General features: G+C 46.0%; 1 protein-coding gene across 3 annotated transcripts in view; it reads left to right on the top strand.

Moving 5' to 3' along the window:
- Positions 1–27381, top strand: part of LOC138491102 (probable cation-transporting ATPase 13A4) — a 995403-nt gene that overhangs the window by 365918 nt on the left and 602104 nt on the right. The gene's annotated exons all lie outside the window — the stretch shown is intronic.

Below are 27381 nucleotides of genomic sequence, written 5' to 3'. Positions count from 1 at the left end.
CCATCTCCTTCTGAAAGTCTGCAAGAATTCTCAAAATCGGATCATCCCTATTTACTAAAGGGATTGACCAATCAGCTGCATACACACCCAAATAGGATAATATAAACGCTACCTTGGCCTGATCAGAAGGAAATACCCCAGGGCGACAGAGGAAATGAAGCCGGCATTGGTTGAGAAAAACCACAAACTTCTTAGGATCTCCTAGAAAGCGTTCAGGAGGAGCTAATGGGATATTGCCGGGAACAATTACTTGAACTGGTGAAGGAGTCATGACTGAAACGGGGACAGAAGCACTGGCAGGAGGCAAGGGAGTTTGACCCGCTTGGGCTTGCAACATCTGGCAAGCTAAATCATTAGTGCGATCCCGGTTAACAATTACTTCTCTCCGGAGAGCACTGGTTTCAGAGCGGGCTGCATGGACCTCAGCCCTTAGTTCTCCCAATAACTGGGCCAACTGGTCTACTTCTGGAGTTTCCATAATGTCCAGGCAGAGTATTTTTCAAAGTGGGCTTCGCGTTCTGTAACGCTCACCTGAACTCTGCGGGAACCTTCTGGAACTCCAACTGACTTCTACCTTCCTGGGAACTAGACACGGAATTTCTGTGAAGAAAATAACAATTTTCCCTTCCTTAGTTTTCTTTTGTTAAATAGGAGGAACAGACTGGTAACTATGGGACCAGCAATAGCTCACCTTGGTATTTAATTTGTTGAGCTCTCCATCCTGTTCTATACAGGGGCGCAAGTCCTGAAGATGGGACACAGGAGAATGTTTTCTTTTATAAGGGGCTAAATGGGCTCTGATGGAGAGCAATTATTACTGGGAAGAGGAAATGACAGAAACCCTATCCTAATTTGACCCTAAAAGGGGCAATATGCTGTGGTGAGATTCGTGTGTAAAAATACAGAAAAAGAGCTGTGAAGAACTATTACGACTTGCCAACTTCCTCACAACAATGCGTGACAGAATAGTAAACCCCTGAAACTAAGTAGAAGGGTCAAAGAACTACTCAGTCGGAAACATGGAAGCACCTTATGACTTTGCGTAATATGAACATGAGTGTGACCAAAAATATGTGACGAGAAACAAACTTCCAAGGCAAACTCCACAGAAAGGCACGAACCCGCTAATAACAACGTAATACCCTGAAAAGCGTGAGGGATTCTAATAACATTTATACACAATTCAAAGTATCTGATAAGGCAGCAAAACGAAGCAAATGCATTCGCACATCACTGGGAGTACTTGCGTGAGAGAAAACTGCCACGGACTGTGAGGTGAGGAGACCGCTATGACAGGACTCCGGACTATGGACTGTGACTGAGCCGGGATGACTGCAAACTGGAAAAAACAGGAAGGCAACTGATATCTAGTAAATGTTACTCATGGAATGAACGGTAATTATAGGTGGACAAGGAATATTGAGCTGTGACAGGAAACGGAGGTACGCTGCGAGCGTTCTATCTGAACTCAGACGAACGACGCGAAGCGCGAGCCTCCTGATGGGCGGGGCTTAAATAGCCGGCACATGAAAACAACTAGACCCGCTAGCTAACTGACTAAGAGGCACCACCTAGCGGCCATTAAAGAAACTCCAACCAACCATTAACATGGGGGAATTAGAATCAATAACCAGCTAGGGCAAATGAATTGCTTATGAACCTGTATCTCTTAGGACTAGTATGGGAAACCTAACCTGTGGTCATGACAGGTACAATATCCATGAGAACTGGACAGGTGATGCAGGCATGCATCAAGGTACCATATCCATGAGAACTGGACAGATGATGCATGCCTGCATCAAGGTGCCATATATGAGAACTGGACAAGTGATGCAGGCATGCATCGAGGTACCATATGTGAGAACTGGACAGGTGATGCAGACCTGCATCAAGGTACCATATATGAGAACTGGACAGGTGATGCAGGCATGCATCCAGGTACCATACCCATGAGAACTGGACAGGTGATGCAGGCATGCATCCAGGTACCATACCCACGAGAACTGGACAGGTGATGCAGGCCTGCATCAAGGTACCATATTTGACAACTGCACAGGTGATGCAGGCATGCATCGAGGTACCATATATGAGAACTGGACAGGTGATGCAGGCATGCATCGAGGTGCCATATCCATGAGAAGTGAACAGGTGTTGCAGGCATGCATCGAGGTACCATGTCCATGAGAACTGGACAGGTGATGCAGGCATGCATTGAGGTGCCATATCCATGAGAACTGGACAGGCGATGCAATCATGCATCAAGGTACCATATCCATAAGAACTGGACAGGTGATGCAGGCATTCATCGAGGTACCATATATGAGAACTGGACAGGTGATGCAGGCATGCATCGAGGTACCATATCCATGAGAACTGAACAGGTGATGCAGGCATGCATCGAGGTACCATATCCATGAGAACTGGACAGGTGATGAAAGCATGCATCGAGGTACCATATCCAAGAGATCTAGACAGGTGATGCAGACATGCATCCAGGTACCATATCCATGAGAACTGGACAGGTGATACAGGAATGCATCGAGGTATCATGTATGAGAACTGGACAGGTGATGCAGGCCTGCATCGTGGCACAATATATGAGAACTGGACATGTGATGCAGGCATGCATCGAGGTACCATATACATGAGAACTGGACAGGTGATGCAAGCAGAAACTTAGGAGCAATAACTGGGCCAACTGGTCTACTTCTGGAGTTTCCATAATGTCCAGGCAGAGTATTTTTCAAAGTGGGCTTCGCGTTCTGTAACGCTCACCTGAACTCTGCGGGAACCTTCTGGAACTCCAACTGACTTCTACCTTCCTGGGAACTAGACACGGAATTTCTGTGAAGAAAATAACAATTTTCCCTTCCTTAGTTTTCTTTTGTTAAATAGGAGGAACAGACTGGTAACTATGGGACCAGCAATAGCTCACCTTGGTATTTAATTTGTTGAGCTCTCCATCCTGTTCTATACAGGGGCGCAAGTCCTGAAGATGGTACACAGGAGAATGTTTTCTTTTATAAGGGGCTAAATGGGCTCTGATGGAGAGCAATTATCACTGGGAAGAGGAAATGACAGAAACCCTATCCTAATTTGACCCCAAAAAGGGGCAATATGCAATATGCTGTGGTGAGATGCGTGTGTAAAAATACAGAAAAAGAACTGTGAAGAACTATTACGACTTGCCAACTTCCTCACAACAATGCGTGACAGAATAGTAAACCCCTGAAACTAAGTAGAGGGGTCAAAGAACTACTCAGTCGGAAACATGGAAGCACCTTATGACTTTGCGTAATATGAACATGAGTGTGACCAAAAATATCTGATGAGAAACAAACTTCCAAGGCAAACTCCACAGAAAGGCACGAACCCGCTAATAACAACGTAATACCCTGAAAAGCGTGAGGGATTCTAATAACATTTATACACAATTCAAAGTATCTGATAAGGCAGCAAAAACGAAGCAAATGCATTCGCACATCACTGGGAGTACTTGCGTGAGAGAAAACTGCCACGGACTGTGAGGTGAGGAGACCGCTATGACAGGACTCCGGACTATGGACTGTGACTGAGCCGGGACGACTGCAAACTGGAAAAAACAGGAAGGCAACTGATATCTAGTAAATGTTACTCATGGAATGAACGGTAATTATAGGTGGACAAGGAATATTGAGCTGTGACAGGAAACGGAGGTACGCTGCGAGCGTTCTATCTGAACTCAGACGAACGACGCGAAGCGCAAGCCTCCTGATGGGCCGGGCTTAAATAGCCGGCACATGAAAACAACTAGACCCGCTAGCTAACTGACTAAGAGGCACCACCTAGCGGCCATTAAAGAAACTCCAACCAACCATTAACATGGGGGAATTAGAATCAATAACCAACCAGGGCAAATGAATTGCTTATGAACCTGTATCTCTTAGGACTAGTATGGGAAACCTAACCTGTGGTCATGACAGGTACCATATCCATGAGAACTGGACAGGTGATGCAGGCATGCATCAAGGTACCATATCCATGAGAACTGGACAGATGATGCATGCCTGCATCAAGGTACCATATATGAGAACTGGACAAGTGATGCAGGCATGCATCGAGGTACCATATGTGAGAACTGGACAGGTGATGCAGACCTGCATCAAGGTACCATATATGAGAACTGGACAGGTGATGCAGGCATGCATCCAGGTACCATACCCATGAGAACTGGACAGGTGATGCAGGCATGCATCCAGGTACCATACCCACGAGAACTGGACAGGTGATGCAGGCCTGCATCAAGGTACCATATTTGACAACTGCACAGGTGATGCAGGCATGCATCGAGGTACCATATATGAGAACTGGACAGGTGATGCAGGCATGCATCGAGGTGCCATATCCATGAGAAGTGAACAGGTGTTGCAGGCATGCATCGAGGTACCATACCCATGAGAACTGGGCAGGTGATGCAGGCATGCATCGAGGTACCATATCCATGAGAACTGGACAGGTGATGCAGGCATGCATCGAGGTACCATGTCCATGAGAACTGGACAGGTGATGCAGGCATGCATCGAGGTACCATATCCTTGAAAACTGGACAGGTGCTGAAGGCATGCATCGAGGTAGCATGTCCTTGAGAACTGGACAGGTGATGCAGGCATGCATCGATGTTCCAAATCCATGAGAACTGGACAGGTGATGCGGGCATGCATCGAGGTACCATATCCATGGGAACTGGACATGTGATGCAGGCATGCATCGAGGTACCATATCCATGAGAACTGGACAGGTGATGCAGGCATGCATCGAGGTACCTTGTCCATGAGAACTGGACAGGTGATGCAGGCATGCATCAAGGTACAATGTATGAGAACTTGTCAGGTGATGCAGGCATGCATCGAGGTACCATATCCATGAGAACTGGACAGGTGATGCAGGCATGCATCGAAGTTCCATATTCATGAGAACTGGACAGGTGATGGAGGCATGCATCGAGGTACCATATCCATGAGTACTGGACAGGTGATGCAGGCATGCATCGAGGTATCATGTCCATGAGAACTGGACAGGTGATGCAGGCATGCATCGTAGTACCATGTCCATGAGAACTGGACACGTGATGGAGGCATGCATCGAGGTACCATATCCATGACAACTGGACAGGTGATGGAGGCATGCATCGAGGTACCATATCCATGAGAACTGGACAGGTGATGCAGGCATGCATCGAGGTACCATATCCATGAGAACTGGACAGGTGATGGAGGCATGCATCGAGGTACCATGTCCATGAGAACTGGACTGGTGATGCAGGCATGCATCAAGGTACAATGTATGAAAACTGGGCAGGTGATGCAGGCATGCATCGAGGTACCATATCCATGAGAACTGGACAGGTTATGCAGGCATGCATCCAGGTACCATACCCATGAGAACTGGACAGGTGATGCAGGCATGCATCCAGGTACCATATCCATGAGAACTGGACAGGTTATGCAGGCATGCATCGAGGTACCATATCCATGAGAACTGGACAGGTGATGCAGGCATGCATCAAGGTACCATATCCATGAGAACAGGACAGGTGATGCAGGCATGCATCCAGGTACCATACCCATGAGAACTGGGCAGGTGATGCAGGCATGCGCACCAATGCTATATCAATGTCACCTCTGCTGTCACCATTGGAATGCCTTTAGATGCCATATCCTTAGCGGCTGCTTTGCGTGTCACGTCATGCTGGAAGTTATGTGTCAGTGGGAGGGGGAACTGCAGAGAGGTGTGCTTGCATTTGGGACATGCATAAGTCACGTAATGTCGTATAGGGTTCGCTTACATCTACCTGAGCTGTGGCGGCTGATATTTAAATAATGCAAGTTAAGAAAGCTATAGCAGTGGGAGGGCCCATGTTTTAAAGGGCATTCTTTCTGGGGCCGGTGAGGAAGCGTCATGTTTTCACAGATATTTTTGGGTACCATAATAAATGGGGCTTTGCTGTCTCTGAAGACATCACATCACCCATTGGACCGTGATGTCACTCAAAGCATGTTTACAGGTAGCACACCCTTGAGAGTCATTTCATTGTAAGGGATCATGTGGTCTCCCAGCTGCTTCAAAGCACAGGGCAGAGGGCGTCTAGTTAATGAGGCCATAATCTTAAAATCACTTAAACAAAAACAAACATGTATTACTTGGTTTAATTGACATGCAATGTTTAGAAGTTTACATTCTTGTCCTTCCAGTTTCTCTAAAACAAAACCAAAATATAAAACACGAATCACGGTCAAAATCAAGTCTTTCACGGCCCCTATCCATGTCCATACAGAGGAAGACTATTTCCTCACGTCTCCATATCACGGAGCTCCAGTTTTTGAAAGAACTGTGTAACTGCTATAACATATGATGTTTCATCACCTTCAGTTATACGAGACCAGCAAACGTCCTCGTTGCAGGTTCGCAGGTCTTTGAATAGGCGGTCATATGTATATTTCTTATGATAGTTAAGCCAACACATGATAATAGCAAATGTCTAATTGTTTCTTTATGTTCCTTATTCTTACAGAAACGACACGCATCCCCAGACGACAGCCCTCTCATCGCTCTTGTTTCGCTTGTCATCAGGAGATTCAGTCGTATCCGCAGATAGGTGTTTCTCATTGGGTCTCATTACGAGGTAGGAGGTAGCCATGGCGCTATTAGCGCCATGGATACCCCCTTACCGCATTCCGGGTCCGTGTCCCCGGAATAGGGACTTACCGGGTCATTCCAACCTTGGAGGACCCGGTAAATCCCCATTCCGGGAACCATTCCCCATTCCCATTCAAGCCCCTATAGGGCTCAATGGGAATGGGGATGGAGCTAATAACGGGCCCGGTATTAGCTCTGAAGTCCCTTAACGGGTCCCTTCCATAACACCTTGTGAAACCAGGCGTTGAGGAAGGGACCCGCTACGGGACCTCGGAATAGGGTGGTAAGGGATTACCGGCACCAGTGTACTTACCGGTGCCGGTAATCCCTTACCGCCCACCTCGTAATAAGGCCCATTATTTTGTTGGGAAACTTCTTCATGTAGTTGGGGAGTTCATTTATTTTCCTGGTCGCTGGGGGTAGATGACGTAACAGTTTACTTCTGGAGGCCAGAGAGATGGTCTGAATCCTAGTCGTTTTCGTTTAGTCTTAACCCAACTCAGCAATAGGTCACTCCTTTTTTCTGAGACTTCTGTATTTACAATACCTAGAACACTTGCACTTTTGCTTGTGATTGTTATTCTGTATAGCATTAACAAGTTCCTATTTGCCATGGATTGCGACGATGGAAGGCATAATTCATGACATATTGGTTTCGCTGCTGTTCATGTTGCTAAGTTTAGCACTCTCTGCCAGAAGAAGCCCTCCAATCGAGTACAACACTCGTTTGGCAACATTAGCAGGGCGTCTGAGCCGTATATCAGTGATGGAACCACCTTTCCATTATAGAATTGTATGACTGGAATCATAGTAAATGGCCATATTTTCTGTCAATCGCTCTGGCTTGTGATGCCAGTCTCTTTGTTTTTTCCATTAAATTAGTTTGCATAGGAACTTCGAGTTTGCTATTGCTTAGGATCACCCCCAAGTATTTAAATTCTTTAACTTGTTCGATTTCTTGTCCTAATTTCCAACAAAAGGGCACTTTTTTCTTTGTTGGTTTCTCCACAATCATGATCTTGGTTATTGTTTTGTTAATTTCTAAGTTATTTTTGTTGATGTAATCGGCCAGATTGTTTAACTGGCGTTGTAGTCCAATCGCTGTATAATCTAGTAGAATTATATCGTCCGTGTAGAGAAGGCGGGAAACCTTTAACTTCCCTACTGTTGGAGGGAACGATCAAATATTGGTTTCTGTATTTTTGATGGCCAATAGATACAAGTTGAAAAGGGTAGGAACTAGGGGGCATCCTTGTTTAGCCCCTCTTGCTGTGAGGATTCTTTTTACAGTCTCCCTCCTTTATTCAAATGTACACTCATTGATGTGTTTTGATGTAATGCATTAATTGGTTCAAGGATGTAATCGTGGCAATTTTGTACTGATAGTTTCTCCCAGAGGATTTATCGTTGACCTGGTCAAATGCTCGTACCAGGTCAATGAAAGCCAGGTAAAATCTGGGGCTTCCTTCTAGAATTTTACCCTTTAGCACACTTAATAAGTGGATATTTGATGAAGTTTCCATATCTGCCACAAACCCTGATTTGAAGGGATCTTCATTACCAGGTGTTCTTGCCCAGGATTGGAATCTATCAAGCATTAAGGACCCGTACACCTTGCCAATAACGTCCAATAACGCTATTGGATTGTAGTTTTTTGTCAGGTCTCTCTGTCCATTTTTATAGATCGGCACCATGATTGATGTTGTCCATGAGGATGGAATAGTTCTTGTTTCTATAGAATTCCTAATCACTCTGTGGATGAAAACAGCCCATTCTTCCTGATGTTCTTTTAAATCTGCGTTGGTAATTCCATCTGGGCCGGGGCCCATTGAAGTATTCAATTTTGATAATTTCCTCCTGATGTCTTCCATTTCGCAAGGAACTGTCCACATTGCGTTGTTCTTATTCGACATTGTTATCAAAGAATCCACTGGTTTTTGAAATAGGGCTGTGAAATGGTCCATCCAGAGTTTTTCTCCTACATTGTTTTCTAGGGAATTATTTTTATCCTTTGAAGTTGTTTTTATTAAGTTCCAAAATTCCCTTACTACATACTATTTTCAACATTTCAGCGGCATCCACTTGATATAAAATTACTCTTTGTGATCTTAGCCAATTCTAATACAGCTTTGTTGCTGCAATGGCCTGCTCATGATATTTGCAGGAGTTTGACTTCTTGGCTGGATGCTTGACCTTTCTGAGTGTTTTTCATTCCATAACGAGTTGTTTATTGAATTCATGCTGGTGAGATGTCGATTTAGGATTGCCCCACCTTTTTTTTCTTTGTTTGATAAACTATCAAAAGAGGTTGATATTCAATGGATCCTATTAATCCTTCCCCACTACTAACACTGGTGGTATGGTTATAAGTAGCGGTTAGCTCTGTGATTGATTCTGCACTCAATCTGAGGTGTGTAACGTCATTGCAGGCCTCCACTTTGGTCGCCATTTTCGATCAAAACTCTTGGTTTGTAATCCACCGAGCCCTCAGGAGATTATGGTCACTGTTGTTGGTCCTGATTATTTCAAAATCACTCATTCTCGAGAACAATTCTCTGGATACAAATATATGATCCAAGTTTGCGCTCTGTCCATTATTTTCTCAAGTTGGAATTTCGTCGATATCTTAAGTTGATAGAATTTGAAGATTGTGTATATCACGTGAGGCCATCAAAGATGACCATAAATAGCCTCAGTCAGTGGAACTCTTTTGGGGTTTCTGTTTGTTTCCTTCGATGTCAGACAAATAGCATGTAGGTCCCCGCATATTATGATACATTTCGGTTGACAGGTTGTATATATTTCATCAAGGATGTTCTCGGCCATTCCCAAAAATGTATCATTTGTGATTATCGAGGGGTTTCAATATGTATTAATCAAGATCAATACATCTCCTTGATCAATCTTTTTTTGGCAGTTTGCTTGTGTCCAGTTTAAAAGCGACACTTAAAACAATGTATTTGTGGGCAGTGGCTTTATGTATTGGAATTCTCTCCAGGAACGTATAGCTGTCAAAAGTCCAGTGGACGGACAGACTCTTTGACCCTGTGCTGCTGGTGATGAATACGTTTCAAAGCCGTCCAAGTATGCTTTTTGGTTAGCCACGTTTCCTGGAGACACAGGATGTCAAAGGCTCCCAAATTGAAATCACTTAGTTCCAGGAGGTGACCAAAGCTTCTGGTGTTTCAGGAGCCCATAGTTAGCTGTTGTTCCACCACTGACCTATCCGTTCCCTCCCAATTGATTTCCCGCAGTTTTATAAGCCATTTGCGTGGCTATCTTCTAGATGTCAAGGCTTGAGATATCCAGGTCCATTTGGATTGTTCGTTTTCTTGGGCTTCTTCAGCTTGGGCCTTTGTTTGCTCCCCTGTTTCTAGTAAAATGTCTTCCCACTCGAAGGTTACAGTCAACTTTGGGAGTGGGCCTCTCGGTACTTGTCCAATCTCCAATGGGTCCTTAAAGATTGACCTCTCAGTACCCGTTTTTTGCCTCACTTCTTCCTCCTCAATTCTTAGGGGTCTCAGCCCAGTCTCCTTAACACAATCTTCACTAGTTTCGCCATTTGCACCTTCATAATTAGAGTTTTCTCTACCCCTTGTTTCTCTTAGTATATTCTCTAAATTCCTGTTTGACTTGGGTCTCTGTTGATGCTCTTGAAGATTACTTATTGGTCAATTTTTGTAGGTAGGCTGATTTTCTTTTTGGTTGCTCCCCGTCCCCTTTCCACTTGGACATTCAATTAGTATTATTATTATTATTATTATTATTATTATTATTATTATTATTATTATTAATTTATCATATCCTAGCAATTTGGAAACTTTCCAATGCTGCGATCAGCATAATGTTAATTATCGGTGAAGGTATGTGTAAATACACACAATCCCGTCTTCCTGATGTACCAAATTCCACTATCTTCACGTCTTCTAATCACTTTTAACTTCAGTGATTGTCTGATCAGGAGAGATTGTTCTGTTTCTGAGGGTGTTTGGGTGAATCCATTTCCTCAGACAGGTGCCGTGAGGCGGGCTTTCCAAAGCTTGGAGGCCTGCATCTGTGACATCTTCCCATAACACTTTGGATTTTCTCTGCATGGAGGTTGATCTGGAGGTTTTAGATGGAGGCAAAATAGTTATTTATGTGCATCATAGAGTTAGAGATGCCACTGGACCCAACAAGGAATACCTTATGAGCTAGGGTGCAGATTGCTACAGAAGTTGCCCTTTGGTCACGGCGAGCCTTCAGATCCCGCTAATTCAGAGGTTTTGTCTCATGCTGAAGAGAGGATGCACAGTGTGATTCTGCATTTGAACATCAGCAACTGGTTTCTTTCTTTCCAGGTTCAGGAACCTATCCAGAATTAGCAATGCGAGAGAAGAGTATGTGTAGGGCATGCGCCCATAGTTCCCTGGACAGCCTAATTAGACCGTAAGAGGTTCCGTACGGCCCAGCCGCGTGAGAGGTTGGGAGTAGCCCAGTCATCTTGGCTATATCACCCACTGTGGATTTCTATCTCTCATCATGATTTTCATATCTTTCATATCTTTCATCCACCGGGTCAGTCACCCCCACAGTCCTACGTGATTCTTCCTCCTTCCTCCTTTCCTCACAGACACTGATCAGCAAATGGTTCTTTTTGGACGCATTCACAATGGACCACTTGTCCCTATTATTATAAGTTCTCGTGAGCTAAACACATCTACAATTCATTTTAACTTTTCGTGTTTGGGTGCGCATTCCGCCTGTGATAGTTTATCTTTAAAGTTTTAACACATGGGGGAAAGCCTCAGCCATCATCCATTTCCTCTCCCTCATTTTCATGGTTTCAGCAATATCCTGGCTCACCTTCTTTGTGGTCACTCGTAATTGGTGGTCGCAGTGCTTCTTACTACTCTTTTCTCGGTTCCACCCTTCACTGGTGCCCTTGTAGCTTCTTTTTATGGCATTGTTTATTGAATTGTCCACCTTGGCAAAGTCCTGTATTAATAGTGATTCATGAGTGCCACCTCCACTGCCCCATCAGAGCTCTGCAATCAACATTGCCTCCTCCCGATTGGCTGGATGCCACCTTATTCAGTTAGCACCATTGTTTGAATATATGTCACCATTTAGTTCTGATTGGCTACTGCATTTCTTTTTAGATATTAGAACACACGCAGGCAGGTGATCACTCTCTTCACGTGTCACTATGGACATGTCTACTACTAGTGTCAGTGCCTCTTCATTGACAACTATATAATCCAAGTGGAGCAACTATTTGCACTTATTCGGGGGAATACTTTTTTTGCATCCCCTGTTCGGATCCCATTTAACATGGTCATATTATTTGAATAAAGCAAGGTTGCCCCGCCTTTCCCTTGTTTATTAGATTCAGAGTATTTAAAGGGCCCTGACTCAGTCACTTCATCTTGCCACTCTGCGCTTAAACCTATTCTTGCATTGAAATCGGCAGCGACCATCGTAGGAACACCACTTCTGCATTCCACTAGTATCGGTTTTACTGAGGCTATATTTTCTTTGTTGGCAATTGCATTTGGGAGATCATAAATGTTCACCACCAAAAAATTGCTGCTCTGGGGCAGATCACAATTGATCATAACCGCTTGAACCATCGCCGTCGACCATTGAGGTTGGGTTATTGTCCAATGGTGGCGTAGTTACCAGCAGGACACCTTTTGGTCTACCACTCGCCCCCTTTACTGCCTTGACTTGCTGGGTACTGCTGTAAAAGCAAAAGGATATATCGAGGCTGAGTACCCCAAAAGGAAATACACCAAACACAGCCTTATAAAGATTCACAGATCTTTATTGTAATACTGTACAGTTACAAAGAAAAACAATCAGGTAGCTATCTGGCCCTCAGTACATCACAGTGAGTACCAGCCCTTTTGGTGTGAGAAGTGAGAGGTACTGGACGTATAAACAGTTGTGCATTTATACATTTTCGATCATAATGTCCAGCCCCTCTGCAAGTTATTAATCCATGGTCTAGAGTTTGTGCCGAGTTCACTTATGGCTTGTCCAACAATATGCATATGGATCATCCTCGGTTTTCATACAAACAGGTCACAATGGCAACAGTGTATTCTTGGGTTTCAACAATAACATGTCCTTTACAATGCAGTTCAGCCAGTGTCCACGTTCAACGTTTGCTCAACATTGTGGTCGATGTATGTCCATGGATCAGACTTATTGGTGTAGACAATCCTCAGTCTACAAGTCAAGGACGGGACAAGGTCTCTTTACTCAACCCAAACATTCGGCCAACGGACAGTTTCAACATTAACTTTGGTACAAAGTTCAGGACGGCTCAGTTACAAGCGGGAAACACTGTCCACCATTTTAGAATACAGAATTACATTGGAATGGAAATCAAAATGGCAGATAGACCTAAAATGTCGGCGAAGTCGATCTAAAATCAGAACTTTGCAATGCGTTTTTCTTCGCAGAGCGACTGGGCTTAGGCCAATATGTACAATAAAGGAGGCACAATATGATATCCTGGTTAAGAAACCCTCCTTTTGGCCTACGCCAAGCGCTAAACTACTTCTAGTCACTTTACGAGTAACTCCACGTCTCAATGTCCATACATCCTGAATCATTGTCAGAGATATCGATCGCCATGAGGTCAGATACTGAGATTTCTTTCAACACAAATTCATTGGCCATTTTCTCAGGGGCGTATACCTTGTGTCCTAATGTACCCATCGCTTGTGCACAACATCCTCCTAACATCGAACACATACCAGGAAGACATTCTATACAACAACAGAAAAACAACACAATACCCAAAATGATCAGCAAGACCGAAAGTAGCTTCCATCCCCAAGATTGCAAGAAGTCCCAGAACCAAGCGCTAAGATCCCAGTTTCCCTCGGGAACATGCACTTCTGAACTAAGGACGCGCAGATTTTGTATCGTCCGGAAAATAGTTGGGGAGGAATTTGGCATGAAATGCAACAAGCGGACCCCACTAATTTACAAACCCCACCACGTTCAGCCAGGATGACGTCTAATGCTATCCGGTTCTGAAGTGCCACTAACCTTATCGCTTTTTGTTCTAAAGTCATGTTATAGAGTATGTCAGTGGTCCGGTTGATGGTCCTCTCTAGTACTCTTGCTAGTCTTCTGATATATTCAGAGTTCAATATTTGCCCCCAAAATGGTACGAAGGATTTAGCTACATCACCCAGAACTTGTGCTGAAGTATCGCCATTCTCGTCCCGCCTTGGATGAGCCTTTGAGATTTCTACAGTGCTTAATAATAATAATAATAATAATTTGGCATTTATATAGCGCTACAAACCCTCAGGTATCTGAGCGCTGCTTATTATTACCCACAGTGTGTGGTGCTCATTTATCGACCTCGGAAGGATGAAAGGCTGAGTTTGGCCCCGCCGGGATTCGAACCAGCGAGCGCTCTACTCGCTGTGCCACTTGACCGGCTTGCACTTGCTTGCAATGAATACCCCGGGTAACAGAATCCCAAAATAACAGGTTCCCTGCCAATCCCTAGGTAACCATGGGAAAGCTACATTACCGCAAACAAAGTAGACAGGTTTGCCTACATACAAAGATCTGTCCTCACTGGTCAAATTTGCAACGTTGGCGCAACCCTTGAAATTACCCATTGACTGAGTACCATTCCTCTGCATGCAGAAAGAAACTGAATCAGGGTTGTGGTTAACAGTATAAGAAGGTGGCGTGGCTTCCCTTTTGCCTACAGGAGCCATCTTGAAAGAGATCAGAGATTGAAAAGGACGGGAGAGTCTATCAGAAGGTCTAATAGAAGCAACATTAGGCTTGCTCCTATTTGAAAAGAGTGAGCATCCCAGGGGCGTTAGAACACGTTTCTCAAAGTTGTTCAGGTTAGTTCCATCAAAGTTCCCCGAGATGCTATCGTTCCATCGGCCAAAGAATAATGCCCTTAGAGAAGCATAGCATGCAGTGGTCAAAGGTAAAGGATGAATATACCAGCCCAGCCCCTTATCTCTGTGTTGCGGTAAATGCGAGCAGACCCAACAATTGGACTTATTAAAAATGGCATGTGTGGCATTCATAATGAGTAATAGAGTATTGTTATGGTAACTCTGTCTGTGCTGTGTGTCTCTGAGAGATAGAGTGTGCAGATACATGAAAGGTGTAGAAACAGTCGGTACATTTTCAGTGGGTAACAGAATTTCAAGCGGATGTACTTCTTCCAAATACCAAAACCCTAGGGCAATGACTATTTTGAAACCAGTTAACATAATCACAAGGCAATAATACATTTTCGGGGCCCACGCATTCGATTGTTCATTTTTACGGTCGGTCACACAGTCTCTTATCTGTTCCGTATGAGTGGGAGCGGCTGCAGGCATTGTTTCTTCAAACGAATACACCAAAGTTAGTTTGCTGGTGATCTCCAGATCGAGCGTTTTCTTAGTCGTTTCCCAAACCCTAGCCAACAGAATTCCCTTACGTGCAAAAGATCGGGCCAAAAAGACAAGCCCTTCGATGATTTTTCCTGATTGCACAGCCGAACCGTGCAGTAAGTCTAACTCCTCGGACGCAGATCGTACCTTGTGATCCCTGGTACTAAGTGATCTGCAAACAACGTGTCGTTACTTCCTGATGGAAGCAGTGAATTCAAAACAGGATTTAACACAGGATTTGACAATGGTGCAAAAGGAACTCTTGGAGAGTGTGGAGATAAAACGGCTGTTTCCCCAGGCCCCACGGGCTCAGGGTGAGTCTCCAACGCACTCTCAACACTGTTTGATGCTTCGTGATCGTTGGTTACGGCACAGGTAGGGGAATCTGCGTCTTCTGTATTGCGTGGCAAAGGGAAGGGAATCCTCTTGATGTGGGATGCGTGGATCAAGTGTTTCCGGCCCTCCACTCGCACAGCGGTCCGTGTGACCAGGAGAACTTGGTGTGGGCCCTGCCAACGAGGTGCGAGGCAAGATAATCTTTCAAACGCTTTAACTAAGACCCAACTGCCTGGCCGTATGCTGTGGCCTGGGCCCTCGTTTTTAATAGGAAGAGCTTCTCGCACCTGTTGGTAAATCTAATAGAGATTTTTAGTTAACTGTCCACAATAATCAGAAAGAAGTACATGTTCAATGTCGCGCAGTGATCGGGGTTTGGGGAGGTTTCAAATGATAGCTGGCCTACCCATGACCACCTCAAATGGAGAGAGCCCAGTCATAGTTTGAGGGGTCGTTCTCATAGACAAAAACATGATCGGTAAGGCATCCAGCCATTTCAGTTTGGTGCCGGCACACGTCTTAGTGAGCTTGTTCTTGATGATGCCATTGTGTCTTTCTACCAAAGCAGCACTCTGAGCGTGTCTAGCCGAATGGAACCGTTTATCGATCTGTAATCCCGCGCATATCTGCAGAATTACAGCAGCGATAAAATGTGGACCATTGTCTGACCAGATGACTCTTGGCAAACCAAACCTAGCAAAATATTCCTTCAGCATGGTCTTCGCCGTTGTCATGGCTGTGGCATCTTTAACAGGAAAGGCTTCAACCCATTTACTAAAAGCTCAGACAAACACTAGTACGTACTTGTAGTTGTTGCAATGTTCCATTTCAATAAAGTCAAAATGTGTCACCTCAAAGGGGACAGAAGGTGGACCAAAGCTACCCCTAGGAGTCGATGTGCCCTTTCCCACATTATGCTGCAAACAGATCATACAACTTTGGACGAAGCGCTCAGCTACTTTGGAGATTTTATCATTCACCCAGACATTTTGTAATATTTTGGTAACTTTTTGTGCACAGATATGGGTGGGACCATGAGCCATAGCCACCATCATCGTAATGTATGCATCTGGCAACAACCATTTTCCTTCTACATTGTCCACTCAACACAACCGTCATCATCCAATTTTGCCAAACCCTCAGCCCATTTCTTAGATTCCTCTAAAGTGGCATCAGCTTGAATGTTTTTCACAGATTCGATACCCTCATCCAAAGTACAAACATTTGTGGCTTCCCTTGAAGTATACATTTCTGAAAAGAGATCAGTGGTAGTCTGTTTGGCTATCTGGTCAGCAAAAGCGTTCCCTTTTCCCACATTATCTATGGTCTTCTGATGTGCTTCGCATTTCATTATTGCTAACTGAGTGGGGAGTGCAAGCGCTGAGAGTAACCGTACTATCAAGGAGCCATACTGGATTTTAGTGCCATGTGAGGTCAAGAAATTCTGCCCAAAGTTTGCCGAAATTGTGAACCACCCCAAAAGCATACTGACTGTCAGTATGTATATTTACGGTAAGCCCTTCGGAAAGTTCTCAATCTCGGGTCAATGCTATAATTTCTGCGTGATTCTTTTGGTCTCCACGACCGTGCTCAATGTGGTGATTGCATAAGCAGCCATGGATGTACCGTCCGGGAGTTTGAAACAGGAGCCATCACAAAACAGCTCCCCTTGGGGATTGTTCAAAGGAATATCTTTTAGATCGATTCTGACTTTTGTCTCTTGCTCTGTGGTGTAAAGGCAGTCATGTGACTCTTCGTCACTGCAAGCAGTAAATTGCGAGAAAGGTAAAAGTTCAGCCGGATTGAGAACACAACATCTCTGAATTTTTATGTGTGGTGCAAACAAGATCAATTTGTATCTCGTTAATAGTGCGGAGGTGAGATATTGCATTTGTGTTCTGTTTAATAGAACATCTACAGAGTGAGGTACCATCAGGGTTAAAGCATGGCCTAGGACCAGTCCCTCACTCTGTTTCACGGACGCAGCAGCGACAGCTCTCAAACATCTTGCATGCAACAGGATCAAGGGCGGAAGAAAAGTAGCCGCACGGCCTATTCTTCCCTCCATTTTCCTAAATGAATACAGCCAAAGCACATCCATCACGTTCATGCACATACAACAAGAAGGCCTTTTCATAATTTGGTGTGCCCAAAACTGGTACCGAACACAGCGCAGTCTTGATCAGATCAAACACTTGCTGGTGTTCCATGTTCCGTGGCAATGGCAAAGAAATGCACTTCTTTGTCAAAGCCAACATTGATTTAATCGTTAATGAAAAATTGGGGATCCACTGCCTACAGTAAGAAGCCATTCATATCAAGGCTCTAACTTCCTTCTGTGTATTTGGGACAGACATGCTAGAAATTATTTTTATCCGCTCAGGCATCAACCTTCTTCCCTCCTTTGACAGGAGATAGCCTAAATAGGCGACCTCCTGTCGACAATACTGAAACTTTTTAAGTGAAGCTTTGTGTCCATGTCGTGCTAGGTGGATAAGCAACAACACGGTGCCCTCCTTACAAACGCTCTCTGAATCAGCAGCTAAAAGTAGACCGTCTACATACTGAAGCAGTGCACAATTGGTGGGCAACTCAAGTAAGTCGAGCTGCTCTTTCAAAGCCCTACTGTAGATGCTAGGACTCTTCGTGTAACCTTGCGGCGCACCGGTGAAGGTAAACAAGCGTCCCCCTAAGGTGAACGCAAACAGATGTCTACTGTCTTTGTGTATGGGAATACTAAAGAAAGCGTTCTTAAGATCCACAACACTAAAGTGAGTAGCAGAAGCCGGAATCATAGTTAATATTGTCGTCACATCAGGCACAATGGGAAATCGTGGAGCAACAATCTTATTGATTGCACGCAAATCAATAATGAAACGAAAAGGAATTGCATTATCGCCTTTTTTGTACACGGGCAAAATTGAACTATTGCACAAACTACCTGCAATTTCCTCAATTACCCCACGGTGCAAAAAATGTGTAGACTATGGATTTCAAAGCTTGCTCACCATCTACCGAAATCTTATACTGGGGAATACGTGGCAACTTTACTCCATGTTTCAAAATAATATTAACAGGCTCAATTTGCAAAACACAAGCTTCATTATCATCAATTGCCTACAAACACTCCGGAACATCACTAAATTCCGGCGGCAAAGATCTGGTCAAGAACTGAGAGACAGAACTTTGCTGTGGTGAAATCGTCAAACGCACTCCATCAAAGAACAATAAATTACCACATTTAATACCTTCAACAGATTCAACCCCAACAAATTCTCTCCACAATTCGTAGTCAAAAGAAATGGACAGTGGTCCGTAAATGGACCCAAAGTAATCGGTACCGGCGAAGAAACCGGACAGACTACTGGTGTGCCAGAAAACCCTACAGAAACATTGGTTTGCCCTGACAATGGAATGTTTGGAACCCGTGAATGGTCAATGGAACACTTCTGTGCCCCTGTATCTATCAAGAATAGATGTTTCCTATTTCCCATTATCATCTCAACATAGGGACCTTTCTAGTTAATGGGAATAGGCGTTGGTTCCAAACCCTGCTTCGGGCAATCCTAGCGAAACAGAATGTCGTCAAAGGGAAGTTCTTCAGAGAGGTAAGCAGCAGAAGGATGATCGAAAATGTTTCTATTATCCACACTCGATGCCTGATTATCCTGCGAAAAAGGTTGCGTGTTTTGTGAAAACTGACTTCTACCAGGACCCCCTGCCCCAGGGCGGCCTGTGGATCATCTACCTAATAATGGCACCAAATGCATTATTCGACCTCTGCTGGAGGATCGGGCATTGTGCATGCCAATGACCCTCTTGTCTGCAATAAGCACATTGGTTTATGTTTATAGGACCCAAAGACGCATTTCCCTGTGGAATGTACTGACACCTGATTTGTGAAGTACCCCCTCTAGGGCCTCTAACAATTTGCTGTAATAGAACTTTTGTTTTCAGGTCTCCTTTTCTCTTTTCAATTCTTTCTTTTTCGTAATTGACACGATTCTCATAGTACTGAGCCATATGCAATACTTCTGACTGACGCATGTTTTTCCCTACTTTTAAGTTGCTGCATAGCTTCTTTCTTCCAATTCTGTAATACATCAAATGCTGCAGGTCTAGCCTTTTTCTTTAATAATATGGATTCTTAGTATTCTATGCGAAGAATTTCAAAACTACCATTTATTGGCCATTGAAGTTCGGAAGCATGTCTAGTTTGGCTGTGCCAAATATCATTAAACACTATACTACCAATGCCTTGCTTACAGTACATAGTACACACCGGCGACCCCTCCATTGGCGCCGGTCGTCCAAATTCCAAAGATTGTCTGTCACTGCAGAAAAACGCCCTGAAGCAGGTAGACAATTTCCCAGGCATATCAGAATACTGGTGTTACCTTGTCAATAATTGTACTTGCAAGTGCAATGCGCCAAAACAAATTATCAGGATACTTAAGAATCGGGTCTCGACTCAGCTGATCAAATTCTAAGAAGGTCCGATCGGATATCAAAGAACTCAAAGGACCCACGTGGTTGGTGATTTTGCCAAATCTGCCCGCCTCGATATATGGACCCTCGTCAAGATGCCATCTAGACCACGTGCTCACCGCCCAGGGATCAGATGCAGTACTGTCGAGGTATCGCGTCTCATCGACGAAAGGGACCCCTTTTTTCACTGTCCGATCCCGGTCCGATAACCGCGTCAACCTTCAACGAGATGGCATCAATCTTGAGGGTCCCTATTTGGGCGCATCTGTAAAAGCAAAAGGAAATATTGAAGCTGAGACCCCAAAAGGAAATACACCAAACACAGGCTTATAAAGATTCACAGATCTTTATTCTAATACTGTACAGTTTACAAAGAAACAAAGTATCAGATAGCTATCTGGCCCTCAGTACATCACAGCGAATACCAGCCCTTTCGGTGTGAGAAGTGAGAGGTACTGGACGTCTAAACACTTGTGCATTTATACATTTTCGATCATAATGTCCAGCCCCTCTGCAAGTTAGTAATCCATGGTCTAGAGTTTGTGCCGAGTTCACTTATGGCTTGTCCGACAATATGCATATGGATCATCCTCGGTTTACATACAAACAGATCACAATGGCAACAGTGTATTCTTGGGTTTTAACAATAAGCCTTAGCATATGTCCTTTACAATGCAGTTCAGCCAGTGTCCACGTTCGATAATTGCTCAACATTATGGTCGATGTATGTCCATGGATCAGGCTTATTGGTGTAGACAATCCTCAGTTTACAAGTCAAGCACGGGACAAGATCTCTTTACTCAACCCAAACATTCGGCCAACGGACATTTTGAACATTAACTTTGGTACAAGGTTCAGGACGGCTCAGTTACAAGCGGGACACACTGTCCACCATTTTAGAATACAGAATTACATTGGAATGGAAATCAAAATGGTGGATAGACCTAAAATGGCAGCAAAGTCGATCTAAAATCAGAACTTTGCAATGCGGTTTTCTTCGCAGAGCGACTGGGCTTAGGCCAAAATATACAATGAAGGAGGCACGATATGATATCCCGTTTAACACTGCAACCACTAATTTCACAAGTCTCCATCATCTAGTTCTCCTGGAGTGCCACAATCATGCGTGCCAAGAGACCTTCATCAGCTGACAGATGAACACTCCCCCTGGTGTTTCATCAACATATCACGTCACTGTCACACAGCCTTACACAGCCTTACACAGCCAAAAAGCCAAACAGACAGGCAGGCTACTAACAGGCCCAACAAACCTAACTCCAGCCACTCATCCCCGCACTCAGCAAACAGCCAAACAGCACTTTCGGTGCACTTCCATAGATGTGCGTGTGAATACACATGGCTCTGCTCTTTTGTAGCTGCTTCCTGGCAAACAGGTGGGAGGGGCCAGATGATCTAAAACAGATGAAAACAAGGGACAGATGTAAATTAATGTTGGGGAGTTACATTCTAATCTTCATCACTAAAGTCCAGTACACGGCTTTTGTTGAGTAATACAAAGTAGGAGGGTAATTCACCCTTTTTGCAGTCACAGTTTCTCAAGCATAGACGTCCTCCCAGCAAAAACAGCACTTCCGGTGCACTTCTGTATATGCATGCGCATATGCGTGCTGCTGCAGTCTTGTGTAGCTGATTCCTGGCAAACAGGTGGGAGGAGCCAGATGATGCTTTTTTCAGTTACAATCTCTCAAGCATAGAAGTCCTCCCAGAACGAACAGCACTTCTGGTGCACTTCCGTGTATGTAGTTATGTGGTCAAACTTCTTAATCACATTCGTCCGTATATCTCTGTGCAAAACAAGTCTTTGCTGGCCACAGCATTGCTTAATTCACGGCTTAACTACAGTAATAGTCTTCTAGCTGGTACCACAAAAGCAAACCTTCACAAGCTGCAAATTACACAGAATAACAATTTTAGAGCTGTTTCTTGTCTTTCTCGCAGAGATCATGTTTCCGTGGCCAGACGGAAATCCCATTGGCTACCTGTAAAACAGCGCGTTACGCATAAGATTCTTTGCAATACTGATGCACCCCAGGATCTGTCTGATTGGCTGTCTTCTTGCAGAGTGGGTCTCTCATTGCGTTCTTGTGATCCCTCTAAACTCATACAACCCAGATTTAAACTTCCAGCCTTAGCGGCAGTATGTTCGATGTACAGCCCCCTTGGCCTGGAATAAGCTCCCCACTCATTTAAGGCAGGCTAACTCCATTTCAAGAAAGGAATTACGTGACCTTGACTAATTCTATTGCTTATTTTTTCTTCTTCCGTTTTAGGATTTTTGTACGTTTGTTACGTCTGGTTTTCTGTACGCTGCGAGGCGTTTGGGCGATTTAGTGTGTTATAAATATTTAATCAAATTAAACCGTGCCTACCAAATGTCTATCCCAAACCTACAAAAAAGCCCAAACGAATGGCTTTGCCAATCCTTGTTTTTTTTGGATAAGTGCTCCCCCAACACTTTTTCTAAACATGGGTTGAAAAATACATTTTTCTGCTCGATAGTTATGGCTGCAATTTGTTTTTGATAAACAGTAGGATTTGAAAGCAGCTCTCTCTATCGGGGGAATGAATGACCTATCTAAATACATCAGATGTGACGTCCATGTCCTCTGCAATTCATCCACGTGGCTGTCACTGCTCCACCTATGCCCCAGGCCACTCCTGCTGCTACAGTTCAGCCCCATGTCGCAGTTAGTGACCCCGTCCTATCACATGTTACCCTCACTGCCCACTTCTTGCCACTTTAACATGCAGCCACCGTTTCTACACCACGTGACTCTCACCAGGCCATTCCTGCCCCATGTATCTTTCATTGCTCCAGACCAGCCCTCCATCACTTGCCTCTCACTGCCTCAGCACTCCATTGTGTGCCTCTCAATGCCTCAGCGCTTTATCGTGTGCCTCTCACTGCCTCAGCTCTCCATCATGTGCCTCCCACTGCCTAAGCACTCCATCGTGTGCCTCTCACTGCCTCATCGATCCATCATGTGCCTCTCACTGCCTCAGCTCTGCCCCATGTTGCTCTCACTGCCTCAGCTCTCCATCATGTGCCTCTCACTGCCTCAGCCCTCCATCACTTGCCTCTCACTGCCTCTGTACTCCATCGTGTGCCTCTCACTGCCTCAGCGCTCTATCGTGTGCCTCTCACTGCCTCAGATCGCCATCATGTGCCTCTCACTGCCTCACCTCTGCCCCATGTTGCTCTCACTGCCTCAGCTCTCCATCATGTGCCTCTCACTGCCTCAGCCCTCCATCACTTGCCACTCACTGCCTCAGCACTCCATTGTGTGCCTCTCACTGCCTCAGTGCTCTATCGTGTGCCTCTCTCTGCCTCAGCTCTCCATCATATGCCTCTCAATGGCTCAGCTGTCCATCATGTGCCTCTCACTGCCTCAGCCCTCCATCACTTGCCTCTCACTGCTTCAGCGCTCCATCGTGTGCCTCTCACTGCCTCAACTTTCCATTGTGTGCCTCTCACTCCCTCAGCTCTCCAGCATGTGCCTCTCACTGCCTCAGCACTTCATTGTGTGCCTCTCACTGCCTCAGCTCTTCATCATGTGCCTCTCACTGCCTTAGCTCTCCATTGTGTGCCTCTCGCTGCCTCAGCCCTCCATCACTTGCCTCTCACTGCCTCAGCACTCCATCGTGTGCCTCTCACTGCCTCAGCGCTCTATTGTGTGCCTCTCACTGCCTCAGCTCTCCATCATGTGCCTCCCACTGCCTGAGCACTATATCGTGTGCCTCTCACTGCCTCAGCGCTCCATCATGTGCCTCTCACTGCCTCACCTCTGCCCCATGTTGCTCTCACTGCCTCAGCTCTCCATCATGTCCCTCTTGATGCCTCAGCCCTCTATCACTTGCCTTTCACTGCCGCAGCACTCCATCGTATGCCTCTCACTGCCTCAGCGCTCTATCGTGTGCCTCTCACTGCCTCAGCTCTCCATCATGTGCCTCTCACTGCCTCAGCCCTCCGTCACTTGCCTCTCAGTGCATCAGCACTCCATCGTGTGTCTCTCGCTGCCTCAGCCCTCCATTATTTGCATCTCACTGCCTCAGCTCTCCATCATGTGCCTCCCACTGCCTCAGCACTCCATCGTGTGCCTCTCACTGCCTCAGCGCTCCATCATGTGCCTCTCACTGCCTCACCTCTGCCCCATGTTGCTCTCACTGCCTCAGATCTCCATCATGTGCCTCTCACTGCCTCACCTCTGCCCCATGTTGCTCTCACTGCCTCAGATCTCCATCATGTGCCTCTCACTGCCTCAGCCCTCCATCACTTGCCTCCCACTGCCTCAGAACTCCATCATGTGCCTCTCACTGCCTCAGCGCTCTAGTGTGTGCCTCTCACTGCCTCAGCTCTCCATCATGTGCCTCCCACTGACACAGCACTCCATTGTGTGTCTCTCACTGCCTCAGCGCTCCATCATGTGCCTCTCACTGCCTCACCTCTGCCCCATGTTGCTCTCACTGCCTCAGCTCTCCATCATGTGCCTCTTGCTGCCTCAGCCCTCCATCACTTGCCTTTCACTGCAGCAGCACTCCATCATGTGCCTCTCACTGCCTCAGCGCTCTAGTGTGTGCCTCTCACTGCCTCAGCTCTCCATCATGTGTCTCCCACTGACACAACACTCCATTGTGTGCCTCTCACTGCCTCAGCCCTCCATCACTTGCCTCTCAGTGCATCAGCACTCCATCGTGTGCCTCTCACTGCCTCAGTGCTCTATCGTGTGCCTCTCACTGCCTCAGCTCTCCATCATGTGCCTCTCAATGACTCAGCTGTCCATCATGTGCCTCTCACTGCCTCAGCCCTCCATCACTTGCCTCAGCACTCCATTGTGTGCCTCTCACTGCCTCTGCGCTCCATCATGTGCCTCTCACTGCCTCACCTCTGCCCCATGTTGCTCTCACTGCCTCAGCTCTCCATCATGTGCCTCTCGCTGCCTCAGCCCTCCATCACTTGCCTCTCACTGCCTCAGCACTCCATCGTGGGCCTCTCACTGCCTCAGCACTCTAACATGTGCCTCTCACTGCCTCAGCTCTCCATAATGTGCCTCTCACTGCCTCAGCCCTCCATCACTTGCCTCTCAGTGCATCAGCACTCCATCATGTGCCTCTCACTGCCTCAGTGCTCTATCGTGTGCCTCTCACTGCCTCAGCTCTCCATCATGTGCCTCTCAATGGCTCAGCTGTCCATCACGTGCCTCTCACTGCTTCAGCCCTCCATCACTTGCCTCTCACTGCCTCAGCACTCCATCTTGTGCCTCTCACTGCCTCAGCACTCTATCATGTGCCTTTCACTGCCTCAGCTCTCCATCATGTGCCTGTCACTGCCTCAGCTCTCCATAGTCTGACTCTCTCTGCATCAGCTCTCCATCGTGTGCTTCTCATTGCCTCAGCACTCCATCTTGTGCCTCTCACTGCCTCAGCGCTCTATCGTGTGCCTCCCACTGCTTCAGCACTCCATTGTGTGCCTCCCACTGCCTCAGCACTCCATTGTGGGCCTCTCACTGCCTCAGCGCTCCATCATGTGCCTCTCACTGCCTCACCTCTGCCCCATGTTGCTCTCACTGCCTCAGCTCTCCATCATGTGCCTCTCACTGCCTCAGCACTCCATCGTGTGCCTCTCACTGCCTCAGCTCTCCATCGTGTGCCTCTCACTGCCTCAGCTCTCCATCATGTGCCTGTCACTGCCTCAGCTCTCCATAGTCTGACTCTCTCTGCATCAGCACTCCATCGTGTGCCTCTCACTGCCTCAGCTCTCCATCATGTGCCTCCCACTGCCTCAGCTCTCCATCATGTGCCTCTCACTGCCTCAGCTCTCCATCATGTGCCTCCCACTGTCTCAGCGCTCCCTCATGTGCCTCTCACTGCCTCAGCTCTCCATCATGTGCCTCCCACTGCCTCAGCGCTCCCTCATGTGCCTCTCACTGCCTCAGCTCTCCATCATGTGCCTCTCACTGCCTCAGCACTCCATCGTGTGCCTCTCATTGCCTCAGCGCTCTAACATGTGCCTCTCACTGCCTCAGCTCTCCATCATGTGCCTCCCACTGCCTCAGCGCTCCATCATGTGCCTCTCACTGCCTCAGCTCTCCATCGTGTACCTTATGTTATACCTTCACCCTGCGCCCCCATTTATTTATTGTAAAAAAGGTGCGAAAATCCACATTTTTTCAACCTTTAAAATTTGCTGTTTTGGCCCGTCCTATTTTGGTGTTCCTTTTTTTCAGAAGATACCAAATATTTTGTAAGTTATGTGCACATTCCAGTTTGTTATTCATGCAGCGTGACTGTGTAGAGTGTGCAGCTTTCTGTGTATGTGTGGTTTTGTTAGTGTCAGAATTGGTGTGTGTGTGTGTGTGCACATGTATGTGTTTGAATGGGCTGGTGCCTGGGTGTGCGTGAGAGCATGAATGCAATGCATGCAGGTGTATATGATGGGTTTGTGTATTGAGGTCTGGAACAGTAGCAACGCTCATTTGGGGGTTCAGGCTTAGCCCCCTGCACAAGTGATTTCCAGTGACTGTTCTTACGTTCATAAACAGACTCTGGCAGCAGCCTCAAGCAAGTGATTTACAGAGACATTAGTCTTGGCATGAATTGTTTCAGCAGCATCATTTAAGTGACTAAAATGGCCATCTTTCGCATACATTGTGGCCACAACTTCATGCAAGTGATTTATAGAGACCATCCATTAATAACGTAGATGAATTGTGGCTTCAGTCTCAAGTACAGGATTTACAATTACATTAAGAGAATAGGTAGATTGTGGATACAGCCTCATTAAAAGTTTGTAAAATGTTCTTGTGTACTGTTGGTTACATGGCATTCCCTGAAGGAGCAGGTGTGAACTCATTTAAAGAAGGGCTTTCAGGGGCCTGCAAAAACCAGGTCACATGTAGATTTGCCCGTGCACGCTATTTACTTGCGCACAGCCCTTTAAACTGAAATGTGCACTGAAATGAAGCAGCATTTGCACCTGTTAGGGAACACTGTGCACCTCTGATGGAGACCGGCGCAAACTGAGCAAATGGCAAAGATAGAATTACAGCAGATTGTTGAGGGTCAGCCTCAGTCTGGAGAGGACATGACCATGACCCTCGCTAGCCATGACCATGTCCCTCGCTAGCCATGACCATGTCCCTTGGCTAGCCATGACCATGTCCCTCGCTAGCCATGACCATGTCCCTCGGTAGCCATGACCATGTCCCTCACTAGCCATGACCATGACCCTCACTAGCCATGACCATGTCCCTCGCTAGCCATGACCATGTCCCTCACTAGCCATGACCATGTCCCTCGGTAGCCATGACCATGTCCCTCACTAGCCATGACCATGTCCCTCGCTAGCCATGACCATGTCCCTCACTAGCCATGACCATGTTCCTCGCTAGCCATGACTTGTGCCTCAGCAGCTAAGATTCCTCGAATCACACTGATGGCTCTCTTGGGT

The sequence above is a fragment of the Ambystoma mexicanum genome, chromosome 10 (genome assembly GCF_040938575.1).
Source record: "Ambystoma mexicanum isolate Mex_15411 chromosome 10, UKY_AmexF1_1, whole genome shotgun sequence".
In the NCBI taxonomy this organism is placed as follows: Eukaryota; Metazoa; Chordata; class Amphibia; order Caudata; family Ambystomatidae; genus Ambystoma; species Ambystoma mexicanum.
Note: the sequence above shows the minus strand (reverse complement) of the source record. Positions and strands in the feature narration are given on the sequence as shown.